This window comes from Felis catus, chromosome B2 (assembly GCF_018350175.1).
Source record: "Felis catus isolate Fca126 chromosome B2, F.catus_Fca126_mat1.0, whole genome shotgun sequence".
In the NCBI taxonomy this organism is placed as follows: domain Eukaryota; kingdom Metazoa; phylum Chordata; class Mammalia; order Carnivora; family Felidae; genus Felis; species Felis catus.
The window spans coordinates 82,613,208-82,635,827 of record NC_058372.1 but is presented as its reverse complement, the minus strand read 5'-3'; the positions used below and the strand labels follow the sequence as shown (position 1 = coordinate 82,635,827).

At 36.6% G+C, this 22,620-nt stretch overlaps 1 long non-coding RNA gene across 1 annotated transcript in view; it reads right to left on the bottom strand.

Annotated features, from left to right (window-relative positions):
* The window catches only part of LOC123385466, a 75,826-nt gene that overhangs the window by 16,218 nt on the left and 36,988 nt on the right, over window positions 1-22,620 (bottom strand). The window contains exon 2 of the long non-coding RNA XR_006598038.1: window positions 21,392-21,511. This is a non-coding gene — a long non-coding RNA (uncharacterized LOC123385466). The remainder of the gene's footprint in view (window positions 1-21,391; window positions 21,512-22,620) is intronic.

Here is a 22,620-nt window from a genome sequence, read left to right as displayed (position 1 = left end):
ACAGCAGTCATGTTCCTGCCTTGAGTTCTTTGCTCTAGTTGTTTCTGCTTCATATAATGTTATTCTCCTATAAATCTGAATTTCTAGACTCCTTACTTTAAGCTTTTACTCCAAGTCATCTGCTGAATGAAGACTCTTTTGGCCACCCTATCTATAATACCCATTGCCCACAGACTCCTACTAATTCCCCACACTCTATTTTTTTTCTTTTTTCTATATATTTCATCTTTTAAAAAAATTTTAAGTTTATTAATTTGAGAGAGAGAGAGAGAGAGAGAGAGAGCGAGAGCGAGCACAAGCAGGGGAGGGGCAGCAAGAGAGGGAGAGAGAGAGAGAGAGAATCCCAAGCAGGCTACATATTGTCAGTGCAGGGCTCAACGCAGGGCTTGAACTCACAAACTGCGAGATCATGACCGGAACTGAAACCAAGAGTCAGATGCTTAACTGACTGAGCCACCTAGGCTCCCCTCTATATTATTTCATCTTATATATGCTACATATTTAACTTGCTTACTTATTCATGTTTATTAGTTACTATTTGTTTTCCTTTATTAGAATGTGTCCTATGATGATAAAAACTTTGCTTTATTTATTGATACATAGAAAAATGTCTGGCATATATACGATGCTCTTAAATTTTTGAGGAATTCACAAATGAATAAATAGACAAACCTTAAAAAAGTATTTTAAGTGAGGGGCGCCTGGGTGGCTCAGCAGTTAAGCAACCAACTCCAGCTCAGTTCATTATCTCATGGTCCGTGGGTTCAACTCCGCATCAGGCTCTTGGCTGTCAGTGCAGAGCCCACTTTGGATTATCTGTCTCCCTCTCTCTCTGCCCCTCCCCTGCTTGTGCACTCTTTCCCTCTCTTTCTCTCAAAAATAACTAAGCCTTAAAAAAAACTTTTAAAAGTATTTTAAGTGAAATAAGGCAGTTTGCAGAAAGTGTATATCATACAATTCCGTTTACATAGAGAGGAATAAATGAAAACTATAAAATGTCATTTAGCAATTTATCCATATATGTTAAACGATAGGAATAAAGGCAAATTAATAATAATCATAGAAGTCAGAATAGTAGTTATTTTGGGGTGCAGGAAGGGGAATGTCATTCAGGAGATGGATATAGGTCACTGTAAAGATAAAGAGAGGTTCCAAGATGGCAATATAAGAAGAACCTGAACTCCCCTCCTCCTTAGATACACTGAATCTATACCTTCACGTACAACAGTTCTTCCTGAAGAAAAACTAAGAGCTGACGAAATAGCTTCTCCACAACAAAGAACAGAGGGACCACATCCAGAAGAGGAGGAGAGACAAAGACCCCAGCCTTGACACTGAACTACAGTAGGGATGGATACTACCTGCTGGACCAAGAGCAGATTCATTGGCCCAGGGGCACAGAAAAAAAAAGTCAAGGTTTAAAAGGGCAACTAGAATTTAAAGGAAGCAGCCCTGAGTGTCTGCTAAATCGAAGGCACAACCTGTGGAATGCTCTTTGGGGACAGAGGGGCTAGAGTACCATTGTTTACCCTTCCCTTCCACCTTGATAACACAAACAGAAGCAGGATCTGGGTACTCTGGCCAGTCTGACCCTTCAGGCATGTAGCCCACAGTAGGCCCAGATGCATTGGGGCAAAGAAAAAAAAAAGTCACAGTTTAAAGACAACTAGAATATAAAGGAAATCCCCCTGGGGGAACTCCAGGAATGCTTTCTGGAGTTGGAGGGAGCAGTGAGTACTATTTTTTATGCTCTCCCTACATCTTGATAGTGCAGAGGAGCAGGGTATCGGTCTGGCCAATTAGCTGCCTTAGCTGAGCCCACATCAGCATCAGCTGTACCCACAAGGAGGTTCCCCCCAACCACCCAAGCTCCAGCCATCTCCAAAAATAACTCCAGTACAGCACACACTAGGACACCCTTAAACGGCACCCCCTACAGCCCCAACCATCTTGTCAAGGAAACATAGGCACAAAGTGCCCTGAGACAACCTGAAGCACCTGCTTCAGTTCCTGCTGTCCCACCAAGACCCTGGCCCCCTTGCATCAAGCACCCTGAGGCCCCCTGGCCTATATATGCTTCAGCTGTCCCACTAGAGCTCCCCAGGATGGAGTGCCCCAGGACCCCCAGCCCATGCCTACTACAACTCCAGCCAGCCAGCCAAAGCTGCTAGGCACAAGCAGTCTATGCAGGGTACATTCCTTCAGAAGTAGGAGAAGTAGCTGTTTTGTCTAATTTATCGAAACAAACACAAAGAGTCAAACAAAATGAGGAGACACAGGAATATGATCCAAATGATCATAAGAAAAAAACTCAAAAAAGAACTTAAAAAAAAAAAGAGAGAGACAAGCAATCTACCTGATAGAGTTCAAAGTAATGATCATAAAGTTACTCACCAGACTTGAGAGAAGAGAGGATGTACTCAGTGAAAAGTTCAACAAAGAGATAGGAAATATGAAAAAGAACCAATCAGAATTGTGTAATAAAATAACTAAAATGAATACATCAGAGAAAATCAATAATGGAATAGAGGATGAAGAAGAACAGATCAGTGAAATGGAAGACTGTGTACTGAAAACTACCCAAGCTGAACAGCAAAATAAAAAAAAAAAAAAAAGAATTTATAGGTTAAGGGATCTCTGAGATATCAAGTATACTAATATTCACATTACAGGCATTCCAGAAGGAGAAAAGAGAAAGGGTCAAAAAACTTATTAAAAAAAGTAACTGAAAACTTCCCTAACCTGGGGAAGAAAACAGATACCCAGCTCCAGAAAGCAAAGAGACCCCCAAATATGATGAACTCAAACATGTTCACACAACACATAATAATTAAAATGTCAAAGATTAAATATAAGGAGATAATTTTTTTTTAATTTTTTTTAACATTTATTTATTTTTGAGACAGAGAGAGACAGAGCATGAACGGGGGAGGGGCAGAGAGAGAGGGAGACACAGAATCTGAAACAGGCTCCAGGCTCTGAGCTGTCAGCACAGAGCCCGACGCAGGGCTCGAACTCACGGACCGTGAGATCATGACCTGAGCCGAAGTCGGACGCTTAACCGACCAAGCCACCCAGGCGCCCCAGGAGATAATTTTAAAAGCACAAGAGAAAAGCGACGAGTTACCTACCCAGGGAATCCCATAAGGCTATCCACTGATTTTTTTTAGCAGAAATTGCAAGTCAGAAGGGAGTGGTATGATATATTAAAGGCACTAAAAAATGAAAATAAGAAACAAAAAACAAAACAAAAAATGTGTAACCAAAAATATTGTACTAGCAAAGTTATCATTTAAAATTGAAGGACAGATAAAGAGTTTTCTAGAGATAGAGAATCCCAACCAGGCTCCGTACTGCCAGTACATCAGGCTCTCTCTTGCTCGCTCTCTCAAAATAAACTTTAAAAAAATTGAAAAGAAAATCTCACGTACAGTTGCAACAAAAAAGAATAAAATACCTAGAGTTAAACTGAACTAAGGAGGTGAAAGACTTAAATGATGAAAACCATAGAACAGTGATGAAGATACTGGAGATGACACAAATGGAAAGCTTTCCATACTTATGAATTGGAATATTGATATAGTTAAAATGTCCATACTACCCAAAGCAATCTACAGAGTCAATGCAATCCCTATCTAAATACCAACAGTATTTTTCATAGAGCTGAACAAATAGTCCTAAAATGTGTACGGGACCACACAAGATCCCAAATAGGCAAAGCAATCTTGAGAAAGAAGAACAAACCTGGAGGTATCACCATCCTAGATTTCAAGATATACTAAAAAGCTATATGGATCAAAACAGTTTGGTCCTCTCACCAAAATATACACATAGATCAATGAAATAGAATAGGAAGCCCAGAAAATAATCCTATGCTTATTTGTTCAATTAATCTAGGACAATGGAGGCAAGAATATACAATGAGGGGAAGTCAGTCTCTTCAATAATTGATGCCATGAAAATTGGACAGCTATATGCAAAAGAATGAAGCTGGATTACTTTCATACATCACACACAAAAATAAACTCAAAATCAATTAAAGACCTAAATATGAGTTCTGAACCATAAAACTCCTAGGGAAAACATAGGCAGTAATCTCTTTGACATCAGTCTTAGCAATGTATTTATGGATGTCTCCTTAGGCAAAGGAGACAAGAGCAAAACCAATATTGAAAATACTCCAAAATAAAACTCTTTTGCACAGCAAAGAAAACCATCAATGAAATTAAAGGGCAACCTAGTGAATGTAAGATGATATTTGCAAATTATATATTCAATAAAGGGTTAAGGTCAAAAATATATAAAAACTTCTACAACTCAACACTAACCCTTCTCCCACAAATAATCCAATCAAAAATGGGCATAGGGCCTAACAGATATTTTCCCAAAGATGGCAAACATACAGCCAACACATGCATGAAAAGATGCTCAACATCACTAACCTTACACCAGTCAGAATGGCTAGTATCAAAATGACAAGAAATAACAAGTGTTAGTAAGGATGTGGAGAAAAAGGAACACTCATGAACTGTTGGCAGGAATGTAAATTGGCATAGCCACTGTGGGAAACCAAACTGAGGTTGTTCAAAAAGTTAAAAATAGAAATGCCATAGTATCCAGTAATTCTAGTAGTAGGTAGTTACCCAAAGAAAATGAAATCACTAATTTAAAAAGATAGATGCACCCCTAAGTTTACTGCACCATTCTTTACAATAGCAAAGATACGGAAGCAACACACCTGCCCATCAATAGATGGGATAAAGAAGATGTGTGTGTGTGTGTGTGTGTGTGTGTGTGTGTGTGTGTAATGAAATATTACTCAGCCCTAAATAAGAGTGAGATCTTGTCATTTGAAACAACATGGGTGGGCCTAGAGGGTATTATCCTAAGTGAAATAAATCATATGAAGACAAATACGATATTATTTCACTTGTATGTGAAATCTAAAAATCAAAGAAAGAAAAATAGAAGCAGACTCACAAATACAGAGAACAAACTGGTGTTTGCCAGAGGGAAGGAGAATGGGTACTAGATGAAACAGATGAAGGGATTAACAGGTACAAAACTTCCAGCTACAAAACAAATAAATCACAGAAATGAAAACTACAGCATAGGTAATATAGTCAATATTTTAATAACTTTGTATGGTGACAGATGGTGACTACACTTATTGTGCTAAGTACTGCATAATGTATAGAATTGTCAAATCAGTGTGTTGTGCACCTAAAACTAATGTAAACACTGTATGTCAACTATAATTAAATAATAAACATTTTTAAAAGTAAAAATAAGTAACATTTAAAGATAGAGGTGACATTCTAATACCTGTTTGACTAGAAGACAAAAAATACTTGACTTGATTTTTTTCATATACATGAAGCAATTAATGAAATAATATATTTTTAACTTGACATTTATTAGTGTGAAATTGAACAAAGAGGGATAAAGAGGATGTACTTTCACTCTTATGCTAAGTAGATGATAGCTTCATTCATCCTTTTATTTACTGAAGAAAAAATTTACTTTTCATGTTATATATTAGGTGCTGTCCTTGGTGCTGAGATCAGTGGGGGTACGGTGGGGGAGCACAGAAAAACAACACCAAAACAAAACAAAACAAAACAAAACAAAACTTTGCCTTCCCAGAGTTTAAATCTAGTGTGGGATATTGATGATAAAGAAATAAATAGGGGCACTTGGATGGCTCAGTTACGCATCTGACTTTGGCTCAGGTCATGGTCTTGCGGTCCATGGGTTGAGCCCCTGTGTCTGACTCTGTGCTTATAGCTCAGAACCTGGAGCCTGCTTGGGATTCTGTGTCTCCTTCTCTCTGCCCCTCCCTGCTCATGCTCTCTCTTCTCAAAAATAAAAATAAACATTAAGAAGAAAATCCTTAAAAAAAAGAAATATATGGCTATGTAGTCTATTAGATATTGAAAAGTATAATAGAAATTCTATTTTACATATGAAAATCAGCAAAGCCCTCACTGAAGTGAAACCTGAGAAACAAGGGAATTCAAATCATAGGTCTTGGGAAAATTATCTTAGGCGGGTGGAAAAGCTTCTGTGCATATCCTGATTTGAGAGTATTTGAAAAATAGTAAGGAGGCCCATGTGACTCAAGAGCCAAAAGGTTAAAGGACAGAGCTGAAGAATATGAAGCCACTGCTGTATTTCAAATGTTTTAAATTGTACTCTGAACTAGATGGAAAGACCTTTGAGGTTTTGATCAAAGGAGAACTATAATTAAAATGTTTAATGGAGCCATTCTGGCTGCTGTGTTGAGAATTAACTGTAGGCAGGGGCGTCTGGGTGGTTCAGTCTGTTAAGCATCTGAATCTTGATTTTGGCTCAGGTCACCATCTTACAGCTAGTGAGACTGAACCCCATGTCAGGCTCTGCACTAATAGGTGGAGACTGCTTGGGATTCTCTCTCTCCCCCTCTGCCCCTCCCCCAATCTTGTGTGTGCACGCACGTGCATGTGTTTTCTCTCTCTCTCAAAATAAATTTTAAAAAAGAACTTAAAAAAAAAAAGAATTAACTGTAGGCAGATGAGGATAGAATGAGAAAGACCTGCTAGAAGACTATTGCAGTAATCCAGGCAAGAAACAAGGGCATGGACCAGGGTATCACAGTGCAGGTAATAGGATGTGGTCAGACCCCAGGCATCTTTTGAAATTTTACCTGATGGATTGGGTGTGGGTTGTGAGAGAATGAGATGAGACAAGGAGAGCATCAAGGTTCACAACCTGAGCAATGGAAACATGGAGCTACTTACTTAGTATGATAGGGAGTCTATGGGTAATGTCTGTCTGTTTGGGATGATACAACATAACACCATAAACTGGGTAGTTTATAAAATCAATGGAAATGATTTCTCACAGTTCTGGAAACTGGAAGTCTGAAACTAAAGTACTGGAAGATTCGGTGTCTGGTGAAAGCCTTCTTTCTGGTTCAGAGATGGCTATCTTTTTGCTGTGTCCTCATAGGGCAGGAGAACAAAGGAGCTCTCTGGGGCCTCTTTTTATAAGGACACCAGTCCCATTTGTGAGCTAATCACTTCTCAAAGACTCCCCACCTCCAAATACCATCACACTGAGGATTAAGTTTCAACATACAAATTTTGAAGGGAGACAAACCTTTAGTTCATAGCAAGCAAGATTCAGATTCAGGTTTAGATAGACTAAATATGAGACATAAAGCAGATTAAATAATTGGATATATGAACCTGGAGTTCAGGGGAGAAGTCTAGAGGGAACATTTTGTGAATCACCGGAAACTAGATTTGATGAGGAAAATAGACTGGGACTGGATGGAATTGTCTCAACTATATATTTAGACAGAATCTTTTCAAGGACTGAGCCCTGAGGCCTTCCAACATTTAAAGTCAGAGATTTGAGGAGAAATCAGCAAAGCAGTTTAAGGATGACTGGCCAAGGCGGATAACCAAAAGAGAGAGTATAGTGTTCAGTCTCAAGGCTGGGGTGAGGTGTTTCACAAAGAAATGAGTGATCAACTGTGTCAAATGTTGCCATTATGGAAAAAAAACAAAGATTTAAAATTGCCCCTGTATTAACATGAAGAGGACCTGGTAAGAACGGGTTTTGTAGAGCGCTGAGAGTAAAATGAATATGAATAGAAGCATAAAAATGGTGAAAATAAACACCAGGAAGGGAAACAATTTTTAGTTTCAATAAAAATAGTTGAAATTCCCTTTAAGTTACACAGCAAGGTAAACTCTTAATATTTCTCAATTGTGCTTCTCCTATCTTTACTTGATTCCCGGAACCTTGGGTGTTTGAATCAACAGTTCTTGAGAGTCTTTTGTGAGTCATTCAGCTTTGTTCATCATGAGTAGAATGTTTTACAATCCACTTTTCATTTGCTTCCCTCTAGAATCAAAATGTTCTTGGCATGTACAGTTCCTGGGAATCCACCAGGGGATCCGGCACCAGTTTCCTTATGGGAAAATTCAGCAATTAGCAGTTTGAATCAACTGCCAGCTGTAAAAGAAGCAATGTTTTAGTTGCAGGGCTGAAGCCAGTTGGAAAAGAGATCTTGAACTTACTGTTTAAGGATGTGGATGGTAGTGAACCAGCCATTGCTCTCATAGTCTTTCTTCCAAGATTTACAGTATTCATAGAGAAGATATATTTACTACCATATCATTTCTATTCAATTGTAGTTTTTTAAGTTTATGTATTTATTTTGAGAGAGTGAGCGAGCGCATGAGCAGGGGAGGGAGGGAAGGAGGGAGGGAGGGAGAGAGAGAGAGACAGAGAGAGAGAGAGAAAGAATCCCAAGCAGGCTCAGCGGGGAGTCCAATACTGGGCTCCATCCCAGGAACCATGAGATCATGACCCGAGCTGAAATCAAGAGTTAGACACCTAACCAGTTGAGCCACCCAGGCACCCCTCAACTGTCTTTTGAAAACAGACTGACCATGCTGCGCATAAGATATACCACATTGTTTTCAAGACCTCCATATCTGTGAGTTTAGTAAATGTGAAAGCTGAATTTTTTTAGTTTTTTTTTTTCTACAATATTATCAACTTTATCTGTCACTAACTTTCTACTTAGATTCCTTAACAACCCCACTGATTCTTTCCCTGGTTGTTTGCTTCTTTTATTGATCTCTCTTTTCCAAAGCCATAGGCAGTACCAAGCACAACAAACAATTTAAGGTCTTTATTAAACTTTTTTATTTAAAATTATTTAACCTTTTTTAAGGTCTCTGGAGTCAAACAGTTTAAAATCCATCTGATGATATTATCTCTTCAGCCCATAAACTTCATAGTGGGCCTCAACAACACAACTTTATGTTTTCAAAGCATAATCTCATTCTAATTTCTTTTTCTGTGTTGCCAAACAAGACTCTACCTTCATTGCCCACTTTGTTCTATCAATTTCAGATTTGCTAAGCAGAGGCATATAAGCATTCGTTAGCTTTAATTATCCCCATCATGCATTCCTATGCATTTGTTCCATAAAAATACATTAAATATAATCATAGCTTCCTTTTCTGTGGTGTGCCACTGTAAAGGTTGTCTGAGTTATTGTTTATTCACATTTAGTTATATCCTTAGGGTTATCATTTGTTATCCTGCAGAGTTCAATAATGTTCTAATTCTCTAGCTGTTTTTTAACTACATGAGGATTTTTCTAGATTCTCTTTATGTTTGTGAGTCTGAAATAATATATTTTATCTAGCAATAAAGCTAATACTTTATGTATACTAATATTTTATGTATCCCTTCACATCTAACTACTTCAGAAGCTTTTGATAAAGTTTCTCTCCCCAAATATTAAGCTTCATCTCTTGAAAATTATTTATTTTTATACTAATGGCATAAAGAGTTCTCAAAATTTCTTGGACTAGGGCTAAAGGTCTTCTTGAACTTAGCATTCTTTTGTATACTAGACTGTAGATCACATACCATGCAAGGAACTGATGATAAAGCAGTGAATAAGACAGACACAGATCCTTCTCTCACAGATTATTAATCAGGGATGCAACTGATAGAATGGGTAGAGAGAATAACAGCAGAAGTGCAGGGTGCCAGCCAATCTCTTAGGCTTGAATATTTCTCCATCCTTCATTCTGGTGCCCCTCATGACTCGATGGTGGAATGCTATTCAATCGGGATTTATATTTTCTGCACTGAAGAGACTTATATTAAAAGAATGAAACACTGAATAAGTGTTTCATGAGCAGTAAGTATCTTAAAGTCTAAGAGTGTATGAAAGACCAGAAGGAACAAGCCAAATACAACCCTGCTAAGTTTAGGGTTTTGCTCAGTATTAGAGCTATTTGGATTATGTTGTTGGAATCCAAGAAGGAAACCTTTAGTATTATGGCTTTCCAAGCTATGAGATCCTCATCTTTCACCCATTATCCTGAGGTTATTTTGAACCTTTACACCAACTACTGTCTCTGAAACCCAGGCATAGTAAGAGGAGCTTGGTCAGAATATTCTCTAATAAATCTACTTATTCTAATTTTCTGTGAACACCAAGTGTGAACATACGCCAACCACCATAATTATCCTGAATCCAAATTTTTTTCATAGAATTTGTGGGGGAAAATGGTTAGAGAAAATCGTAATATACTATACTAACTTGTGGTGTACTCTGTGCTTGGTTGGGGCTATATTATGCCAGACCAAGAAGCGACACATGAAGGCCAGGTAGGCCTGCGTAGGCAGGATAAGGGATGGCTCAAAGATGAATAATAAACATGCAATTAGATGAGCCATATGCACAGAAAACACCTACAATAAATATTTGGTATAATTCACAGAAAGCAACCAGAGCACAACATTCAGGAGTTTCAGCATAATAGGTGATGGCTTTCAGGGCAAGATACCTATCCTGGTACCAACACAAAAGCTTTGCCCAAAGGATCAGGTTGAGACCTATTAAACTAAAATACAAGATGGCCTAAGAAGGCAGATAACAAATGATATAAAAGGAAGAAGCAACAAAACTGAACTGATTCCAAACCAATGACCTAAAAGCCGTAGAATATGTATTCCATTTTCCTATGACAGAGGTGAGAGGTAATTAACAATAGGGAAGTGCTAAAGTGATCCCAATCTGTAAAACTGGGGACTTAGGAGATTCAAGGTAAATAAAATTCAGACATGACCTTGAATTAATGCCACTAGTCTTCCTAACAGACAAGACTTTGGCAATTTTTGTTACAGAGTTGCCGGAATGGATGTCAGAACATGGTACTGACAGAAATTTTCTGGGGCACCTGGGTGGCTCAGTCAGTTAAGCGGCCGACTTCGGCCCAGGTCACGATCTCGCAGTCCGTGGGTCCGTGCCCCGCATTGGGCTCTGTGCTGACAGCACAGAGCCTGGAGCCTGTTTCAGATTCTGTGTCTCCCTCTCTCTGACCCTCCCCTGTTTATGCTCTGTCTCTCCCTGTCTCAAAAATAAATAAAACGTTAAAGAAAGTTTCTTCCCTATTTCAAGTGACCAGAGATATATCATAGTATCTATACTTTACAGTTATGTAAGAAAGACTATTAGAATAACCTAAAGTCTATTTTTAAACCTTTAGAAATCTATATGTGATTTCAGTAAATATTAACCTGATTCAATCACATCATATCCTCCATGAATTATAAAGGGTTTGAATAAACTAACATTTATTTGGAACATGTCATCTATTTCTCTCTTCTCTGATCCCTGGAGTAGTTTCTCTTTTGGTCCTTCCTGACTTGATAATTTCTTTATTCACTTTTGGACAGTGTTTATCTACTTTTTCCCAACTTACTTCCTATTTATAGATCATTCCAATTTTTGAGTCTAGAATGCTTTGAATATAATGACTGATAATATTTCCATTCCTGAAAACAATCCTGGGTATGCCAGTCACAGTTCTATAAACTTGTTTACCCTTCAGGGAGAAATATTTGATCTTATCATTTCCTGAAATTTATCTCTTTTTAATTTACAAATGATTACAGATAGCTAAGCTTCTACTTTAGGGATTTGATGATGTCTCTACTTAGGAGTAGAGACCTATTCTTTGATTCTTTATCTGTTTTCCCATCAATGAAACATTCTACTTTTATTAAAGTAAATATGAAACATTAGCACAAGATTGGTAGAACTCATTTAGTGAATTCAATGAAACTGCAATTTGCCTTTTACTGTTATTTCCTTCCATATTTTCAAAACCTATTTCCTAAAAAGGGAAAGAAAAAAAATGAAAATAATAATGCTTTAAAACAAAAACTGAACATTTGTACCATCTAGTCTGTGATTTTTTATCTTTGAATATTAACTGCATTATCCTGATTGTTAGCTTTATATGCTTATAAAAATTATATCAAATTCTATATGTTTTAAGTGTGTTTTTGCCTTCAGTTTTTTCCCTTTTGAGAAGGTATAATACTATTGTAACTTTTAAAATAATAATCTTAAATTTACTTCTATGAGTAAGAATAATGTTTTCAAAGAATATTTCTATCTATGATATTGATTAAAAAAAGAAGAAAAGAACATTTGCTCTAGCCCCCAAAGGGCCTATGCTTTCTCTTAAGTATGCTGGACCTTCTATCACAAAGGACTTGAATTCTCAGAAGAATCCTATGATCGGACTGTTAATTACTATGTATTTAAACTGCCTCAAGGGTCAATCTAATCAATCATGTAAAAATACTTTGTCTTTTAAACAGAATATGTGTAAAAACTAGTGCTGCTCATTTGAGAGGTTTCTAAATTTTACTTCAGTGATTCTTAGTCAAATATACAGTTCTATCAGATCCAAATAGTGTCAAGGGAAATGTTCATTTCTTCTAAAATGAAAAGACCTCATTTTTATAATAAATATAATAAGAATAGGTGTTCTGGAGCTAGCTGCACCAGCTTGCTAGAATAAATGGTATGCATTTCCTACTAATTCTTCATTCAGCAACAACATATTGGTAGCTTGGAACTGGCCATGGTGGGAGTAGTTACACCACAGATCCACAAATGTTACAAATAAGGGCTTTTGTTTTTGAAGAGAAAGTTGTTCAATATTTATCAGCACACTGTTGATACAACCCCAATACCAAAGTATACAAGAGTATAAGGAAAAAGGTAAAATTGCCCGCCAACCTAAAGATTATCTCTTATTATTTCAATGTATATAACTTTCTATAATTTGATACACTAAAAATTTCCACATTAAAGGGAACAGTGCAAACTATAATGAAACAATTGGTTCAGACAGAGGGAAAACTCTAGTAGCCAGAATCCTAATATAGTCTCCAAGATTTTTCCTTCCTGATATACCCACCCTATATATCACTCTCATGATCAGGTTAATAATCAGATAAGTTTGAGTTAATTCAAAGAGAGATTATCCTGGAGGACCTATTCTACTTAGATGAGCATTTTAAAGAAGGTGGGTGTCAGAGAGAAGTTCTCCTGCTGGCCTAGAAGGAAAAAAAAAATAATAAAAGCCATGTTGTCAATTGTGTATGGAGGGGGCCATATAGCACAGACTTGCTGGAAGCTTCTAGAACTAAGAGAGATCTCCAGACAACAACCAGGGAGAGGGAGAGGGAGGGAGGGAGGGGGAAAGAGAGAGAGGGAGAGGGAGGGAGAGGGAGGGAGGGAGGGAGAGAGAGGGAGGGAGAGGGAGGGAGAGAGAGGGAGAGAGAGGGAGAGAGAGGGAGGGAGAGGGAGGGAGGGAGGGAATGAGTGAGAGAGAGAGAGAGAGAGAGAGAGAGAGAGAGAGAGAGAGAGACACCTCAGTACAATCACAAGGAATTGAATCTGCCAATAACATGAATGATCTTGGAAGAAGACCCAGGCTCCAGGTGAAATCTCAGTCCTGCTAAATATCTTGATTTCAGTCTTTGGATTCTGAACAGAAAACTCAACTATACTGTGTCAACAGAAATAATGAAATAATAAAAGGTTGCTGAGTTAAGCTTCTAAATTTATGGTAATGTGCTACTCAGTAATAGAAAACTAGCATACTTTATAAAGAATATGTCAAACATTTTTAGAAGATGGTGACTGGGAAAGAATAAATGAAATGGAGTCCAATCCCAGAGCTTTCAAGGATGCATCTTTCTACTCCTCCTGAGTAAGGATAAATAAAGGATTCCCGGGTCTAGGCCTGGACACACAGAGCAGGTTCCCTAATATGGCTCTCTGAGGTGCTCTGATGGTTGAATGGGAAGAAGCGCAATCTCTTGGCACTTGGATTCCCAGACTAAAATGGAATAGGATAACGTGAGAGCAGGCCTCAGCATGATAGGGCTCAGCTCTGTTTGCTGGTAAAAACCAGTGTCTTAGGCTTGCTTTCATGGACACTGGCAAAAACTGACCACAGGAACTCCCACTCCCTAATGGTCCTTCAAGAGGAGTCCTATGTTTGAACTTGGAATGGAGGTATCTAAGTCACCACAGCTATAATATCTGAAAAGAACTTGCTGTCCTGGGCCAGGAATTGATCAAATTAGACTTTAAAATCGTGAAATCAATAGTTACCCCTTGAAGAATTTTGCTTGCAAGGAATTAAAGCAACTACAATGAAAGCAGTTGAAGGGAGATGAAACATCATTTTTTTTCCCCCGGGATCCCAAATTCCCTGGGTTTATTACATGATTTGATACAAAGCAAGGACAGTAAATCCAGAAAAAATGCTGATATCAGGCTTTTCTTCCAGCCAGTTGGAGGGGTTTAATGATGTGACCTCTAGTTTCATGCAGCAACTTACAATGATGAATTCAAAATTTTGTTCCTTGCTTTGCTAACTTTAAACTCCTTCTAGGGGCACCTGGGTGGCTCAGTTGGTTGAGAATCCAATTCCTGATTTGGCTCAGGTCATGATCTCACAGTCCTGAGATAGAGCCTCACATCGGGCTCTGTGCTGACAGCACGGAGCCTGCTTGGGATTCTCTCTCTCCCTCTCCCCTGCCCCTCCTCTGCTCACTCCTGAGTGTGCTCTCTCTATATTAAAAAAAAAAAAAAAATCCTTCTATAGTCAAGTTGTTATATATAAATACTTCTTTTAGAATACATTTCTCAAAGTAGATTTATGTAGACAAAATATGGAAACATTTTCAAACTTTAGACATGAATGGTCAAACTGCTTTGAGGAAAAATAGCATTAAACAAAGAACACGTCAGTAATGCACATTTTATAGTATCCTCACTAGCACTGAGTACCATATATAGTTTATTATTGGATAGGTAGTATTATTCATTTTACATTTTAAATTGGCTTTTCTTTGATAATTAATATAATAAATACACTTAAGGGGCACCCGGGTAGCTCAGTCAGTTAAGCATCTGACTTCGGCTTAAGTCATGATCTCACGGTCTGTGGGTTCAAGCCCCTTGTCAGGCTTTGTGTTGACAGCTCAGAACCTGGAGCCTGCTTTGGATTCTGTGTTTCCCTCTCTCTCTCTGCCCTTCCCCCTCCTGCACTTGGTCTCTCTCTCTTTCAAAAAATAAATAAACATTAAAAAAAAAGAAAACAAAAGAAGTACACTTAATGTTAATTCCTTTTTCTCTTTTTTTTTTTTTCAACGTTTATTTATTTTTGGGACAGAGAGAGACAGAGCTTGAACGGGGGAGGGGCAGAGAGAGAGGGAGACACAGAATCGGAAACAGGCTCCAGGCTCTGAGCCATCAGCCCAGAGCCTGACGCGGGGCTCGAACTCCCGGACCGCGAGATCGTGACCTGGCTGAAGTCGGACGCTTAACCGACTGCGCCACCCAGGCGCCCCAATTAATTCCTTTTTCTAAGAAACCCATTGAGGCATTTATGTTTTCCTTTTATCAATATTTAAGATTCTTTCTCAAATATTAAACATTTTCATAAAATAATTGTAGCCATTTATGAAGATATCATTAAGCAAAACAATAAGACAATAATATTATTGGCAATATTTTCCTGAATATGACCATTTTTATTTTTCATAAATCAAAAATAATGCCATAGTTGTACAACTATATTCATAAAACCTGGCTAAAAACCATTTTTGTGGTAAAAAACAAAATATGTTTAAGTATATAATTTATAACATATATAGAGAAAGAGAGAAACACAAAATATGCTGAGATATTTTTGTTTCCTATCTGTAAGGCAGCAAGAGGCATATTTGTAAAAAATAATAAAATAAATTCGAATAGATAACTAATCAATAGCTAACATAACTTGATAGCTCTGAAGTTTTTGGTAATCTGTGAGACTCTGACAAGTCTTTTTAAAAAAATTTTTTAACGTGTATTTATTTTTGAGAGAGACAGAGACAGAATGCAAGTGAGTTAGGGGCAGAGAGAGAGGGAGACACAGAATCCAAAGCAGGCTCCAAGCCGGCAGCACAGAGCCTGATGCGGGGCTCCAACTCACAGAGCTGTGAGATCATGACCTGAGCTGAAGTCAGACGCTCAACTGAGCCACCCAGGCGCCCTGAGACTCTGATAAGTCTTAAATGGGCATCATTAAAGCTTCTGCATGTAGAATTTGGTGCAAACTCCTGTCCCATCACTCTGTCCCAGTATATGAGCCTCAGCCCTGCCGACTCTGTAAAAATGGTAGAGGGAGAATCCCTTATGTCAGTGGGTGAGTCACCAATATCAAGGCTTTTACATGAGCCAAAATAGGGAAGAGTGGTTATAGCTTGAGTTTTGTGAGCCAGAGAAAGGGGCTGAAGTATTCCTTTTATTACATTGATGTTCATCAGATTTTTTTTGGTAGTTCTTCCGATTGTTATCTACAAGTTTGCTAATATAATTAATATTAATAAAGCAAAGGGGTGTCTGGGTGGTTCAGTCACTTAAGCATCCGACTCTTGGTTTTGGCTCAGGTCATGATCTCACAGTTTGTGAGACTGAGCCCTGCACTGGGTTGTCCACTGACAGTGTGGAGCTTGCTTAGGATTCTCTCTCCCTCTCTCTCTGCCCCTCCCCCTGCTGGTGCTCTCTCTCTCTCTCTCTCTCTCAAAATAAATGTATATTTAAAAATAAATAAATAAAGCAAAACCCATAGGTGTGATCTTGATAATGTGAAGAGATTAAATAAGAAACGGAGACCCCAACTTATCAAAAAAGACCAAAGCAAAGCATATCAAGAGGTGGATGAGACTGATTTGGGCTCATATTGGTGATGGAAACTCCTATGGAATTCTGGTTTATTTCCAGGTGAAAAATAGCAGTAGTAACTTCTAGGGAGTAAGTAATGGTTTATTCCACTACAAAGTCATCATTTAACCTTGTAAAATATGGCCCTAAACAGTGTCATTATTTATTTCTCCACCTAGATGCAAGCACATACACCAAATGATTAGTTTAACCATTACTATCCATAGGAAGAAATGTGGGAAGGTACAAGGTCCTGGTCAAACCGGCTGACCTGGAGGAGGAAGAAACTGAATGTAGCCTGGAACCAGCAAGGAAGGTATCTCACCCTGGAGCAACAAGGAAGACTCAATTAGAATTAGAAGTGATCTAATGCCTCCCAGCCTTCCCCTCATGTTGTGACAACACATAAGCTCTTCTTCTGAGAAATCAGATTTGATTTTTCTCTGGTTAGGATTCTATATTTAGGTTGTCTCCCATGTACAGAATTAAAATAACTTGTGAAAATACAATCTGAATCATCAGCAGTAAGTCTTTGCAATGGGAATTTGATAGAATATACAGCTTATATGAAATTCCAGACAGAAATAAGACTTAATTTTTTTCTTAAATAAACATACCCAGAATACAAACATTATGGCAGGATAAACCTAAAGGGAGGCTTCTTTGAATAATACATATTTGCTCTAATTTCAAACCACCTATTTTACACTGAAACTGTCTTGGGGTTAATGGCCAAGTGAAAGAGCCTACATTGGTGCAGATTTACCATGTTTGCAAATATTCATTCACAAACCCTTGTCCTCTTTACCCTTGCAGTACACATTCCATCCCATTGCTATTGAGCTTACTTAGTGATGTATTTTTGAATGGGATGTAAGGGGATTTGACATACACCAAAACTGAGCAGAAGTATTACATATAGATTTTGTCTTAGCCTTATGTTTATCCCTACTGTCAAAGAATGGGCATGCCCTAAATAGTATACTCTCTCTCAGCCTTGGTCTAAAAATAGATTTGCTGAGGAAAGCAAAGCTGGATGAAGCAGAGTTACAGCAACCACAGATAACCTGAAGTCACAACACCTACAGAAGCAAAGACTAAATGTCTACTCCTGTAAAACACTGAGAGTCTGGGTGTTTCTTCAGCAGCAAAGCTGACTAATAGGTGGGAATTTAAACATTAGTTAAATTTCTACATGTTTTTTTTATTTTTAGTTTTTTAATCAATTTATACCCTTTCACCCATTTCTCCCAACCCTTCCCTTACCCTCTTCTCTGGCACTACTAATCTATTCTCTGAATCTATGAGGTTCTTCTTTCCTCCTCTTCATTTTTTTTTTTTTTTTTTTAGATTTTGCATACGAGAGATCAATCAGATGATTATTTGTTTTTCTCTAATTTCACTTAGCACATTGTCCTCAAGATCCATCTATGTAGTCACAAATGGCAAGATATGTGTGTAGGAATATATAAATATTAATATACATATACACACATATCACAATTTCTTTATTCATCCATTAATGAATAGTTTGTTTCCATATCTTAGCTACTGTAAATAATGCTACAATGAACACGGGGCTGCATATGTCTTTTCAAGTTAGTGTTTTCATTTTCTTTGGATAAATAGCCATAAAATGGAATTGATGGGATCACATAGTAGTTCTACTCTTAATTTTTTGAGAACATCCATACTGTTTTCCATAGTGTTACACCAATTTATGTTCCCACCAAAAGTGGACAAAGATTTCCTTTTCTCCACATCCTTGCCAACACTTGCCCTTTTATTTTCTTTTTAAATAACAGTCATCCCATCAGGTGTGAGGTGTTATTTCATTGTGGTTTTTATTTGCATTTCTCTGATGATTAAGAACACTGAGCATCTTTTTATGTACCTGTTGGCCACCTGTATGTTTTCTTTGCAAAAATGTCTATTTAGATCTTCTGTCCATTTTTAATCATTAGACTATTTGTATGTTTGCCATTCATTTGTATAAGTTCTTTATATATTTTGGATATTAGCTCCTTATCAGTATATGATTTGCAAACACCTTTTCCCATTTATTAGGCTGGCTTTTAATTTTGTCGGTGGTTTCCTTTGCTGTGTAGAACCCTTTTAGTATAATGTAGTTCCACTTATTTCATGTTGCTTTTGCTTTTGGAGACAGATTAAAAAAAAAATCTTTGCCGAAGACCTATGCAAAGAGATTATTGCCTATGTTTTCTTCAAGGAGTTTAATGGTTTCAGTTAAATGGTTTCAGTGGATTAAGTCTTTAATCCACTTTTAGTCAATTTTTGTGCATGGTGTAAGATACTGGTTTTTTGTTTTGTTTTGTTTTTTTTTTTTTGGCATGTGACTGTCTAGTTTTCTCAACACCATTTATTGGAGACACTGCCCCTTTCTCATTGTATATTCCTGGCTCCTTTTTTTGGAAATTAATTGACCATACATGCATAGGTTTATTTTAAACTCTATTCTGTTTCATTGACCTATGTGTCTATTTTTATGTCATTACCATACTAATTTAATTACTATAGCTTTGTAATATAGTTTGAAATCAGCTAACATGAGGCCTATCTCCAGCTTTGTTCTTCTTTCTCATGATTGCTTTGGCTGTGTTTCATTATTGTTGCTGTTACTGTGATTCCATAAAAATATTAGGATTATTTTTTCTATTTCTTTAAAAAAAGACATTGAAGTTTTGATAAACATTGCATTTAATCTTAGATTGCTTTGGGTAGTATGGACATTTTAACAATATTCATTCTTCCAATCCAGAAGCATGGGATATCTTTTATTTGTGTCTTCTTCCATTTCTTTTGTTACTGTCTATAGTTTTCAATACACGTATCTTTCACTCTTTTATTAAATTTATTCCTAGGTATTTAGCCTTATTTCCAATATTTATCAACCTACCATGACTTCCAATTTGCTCTAAAACTCAAGGTTGAATAAATGTCCTTCAACAGAGTAATGAGCATATGCAGATTACTATTAACAATGACTGTTCATTAGGTAACAACTTTATTCAAGTCACCTCCAGGCTAACTGTAGAAACTTTATGTAAGTTTTATGACTTCGAAATTATACAACCATAGAACACCTAAATTCAAATCATAATTTTTTAGATTAAAATGGTTCAAATAGGAAGATTTTGAGGAAAACTCATCAAAATTCAAAAGAAATTATAACAACATGTGCAATTCAAGCAGTTGCCATTAATCTGAACAAGGTCTCAGATTTTGTTTCCAGTTTCATTTTACATTAATTATGTATTATCAGTTTATTTTTTATGTATGAGAACCAAGAGGTACCAATCCAAATATGTATAATTGTCCTTTCAGAAGCAAAAAAAAAAAAAAAAAAAAAATCATAGCAAATATTATGAAAGATTAAGGTGGCCACTTTAGCTTTTTGCTTGTATGATTGTGTTAAATCTCATTTTTCCAAATTCACTGTTGAACAGATATGGAATACTATTATTTGACAAATTTTACTTTTCAATTTGTTCAATAATGATGATTGCTATACATGCTAGAATTTGCTTCCTATTTTCAAGAAAGATTCTGAGACTTGTGATTTCTTCTTTTCCAAAAATGTACACGTTTCTAGGTGTCATTGTCTTCGATCATAAAATGACATTTTAAATATGTCATTAAAATGCATCCTATCTGATTTGTAGAGGGAATAAATATTCAAAGACGCTATCCATGTAATCCTATTAAAGCATAGTTTGCAAGGAAATGTTTCGCATGCTCTTGAATCTTTGAAGCTCATGATGGTTGTAAGCCATGCTATAGCTCTGTTGTTAAATTTTCCCAAAGCAGTTAAAGCTAATGGCAGTAACAAATGAAATGCTGTAAATCCAGGAAAGCATCAAGCCTGCTTAATTCCTGAGGCATACATTTTAATCATTGGAAAGAATTTTTTCCTGTTTCTTTAGCTAATCTCACTTTCTTTTGTTGTTCCCCAAGAGGATTTGATGTTTTGTTAAGAATGAAATCAATTACAGTACGACTGCAATTTATAAGAGATTTAGCACTAGACAGAAGTCACTAAGATGCAAAAGAGGTGTTTTACTGTTTTTCAAGTAGAAGAGTCTCTCTCTCTCTCTCTCTCTCTCTCTCTCTCATTTGCTTTGTTTGACTTTTTCTTGTATTTTCATTGAGAAATTTCTGGCAAATAAAACACATAAAATTGACATTCAGTGTAGCGACTTATTCCCTAAATGCCCTTATTAAGCTAAAAAACTGCTTTATATAATTTAGACAATTTAAGTACTTTCATATATGACTACATAGATTTTTTTTTTTTTGCCTGATATAACATTTGAATCATTGCTATCAGAATTTCCAGGGTTTCTTTCCTCTTTTTTCCCAAAAAATGCAGATTCCTTGGCTTTGACTAAAACTCAATCAGAATGATTCATGACCCATGTATCTGGATTTTAACAGGATCTTCAAGTGAGTCTGAAGTTTGAGAACCATTGCTATAACTAAAGAAGTAGCTGAATACAATAATTACTGACATGTTTTACTCTCTCCCTTTTTCATTTGGCTTCTTTGTTCTTTTCTCAATTTGATTTGCTGCAACTATATCTTCAAAGTTGAGCTTCACCTTTGCATCAACAGAATTACAGCACTGGTGGGTAAATCTGAAATAAATTAAATTTGTGCCCTAAGGTATTAAGCCTTATTTCTCTTGTTTCATTGAATTTGTTATGTTTGTTATGTTTCCAAATAGGAAATTCATTTGTTTTTCTTGTAGATTAGAGAACTTGTACTTACAGGTTATGTTTTAGTGAGGGGAGAAATTGTCTATACTGGACTTTAAAAAATGTAAGGTCCTTTCTTCCAAGAGAATGAAGATAATTTAGTGAATATATATTGGATATCTGACATCAATATCTGGAAAGAAAAAAAAACTGTCAAAGACAAACTTGCTTCCTTCTTATTTTGAATAAAAGTACGTTTAAGTCACAACAGCATAAAAGGAAAAGTATAAGGCTATAGAATATTAATAAAATAATGTTTGCTGAAACATCATTCCCTACTACAGAAATGGGCCAAAACTTCAAACTACCCCATTATAACCCAGGAATAAATGACTCATATGCACATGCACAACACAATTCAAGCTAAAATGGTATTGATTTAATACAGCATACATCATATTAATAGTCTGAAGTAATTTCCTAACTTTCTACCTAAATTACAACAAAAACACATATATACTAGAAAATCTTATTCAATATAGAGGGTAAACTCAAGAAAACTACTCGATTAACTAAAAGTACATTATAGTATATATCGTAGTAATCATAACAATCGTGTGTGTGTGTGTGTGTGTACAAAATCTGCAAATTCTCTTAAGAATTATCCATAGAGCTGAAGTTTTGATGACTAAGAGAAATAACATAATTTTGTGTAGACCTAAGAAAAAAATTGACTGCTGAATAATTATCATTGTTTTTAATTCCCAATTTTCGTAAACAAAATAATGTTTGCTGAAACATCATTCCCTACTGCAGAAATGGGCCAGATTTTCTGGATATTTCTCTTAAATCTTCACTTTATTTTGTCTCTTTTGATGTAGCTTATATCATCTTGAAATTATATAGGTTCTCACTAGCCTTTTTGGAATCCTTTATATCTGTACTGTCACTGGAAAATGGTCATAGGGTGTTTATAAATACTTAAGTGAAATTGAGCTCAATGATTAATCTACAGCTAATTAGGTATATGGAAATAACATTTAAAAATCTGGATCTCAGTGCCTTTACTCATAAAATAAAGGTGATTATCCCTTTCATCTCTAAATTTCCTTTCAACTAAAAAGTTATACAATTCTATGGCACTACCTGTGCTGTGACTGAAACAGCCCTGATTGTCAGAAATTTCTTCCTTATGTTAAGAATGAAGCTGGTCAACCATGATACTCATTCTTTTTGGAGAGTACTTAATAGGATGTTTTTAGACATATGTGAGAGAAATCCATGTCAAACTGAATTTAGCCA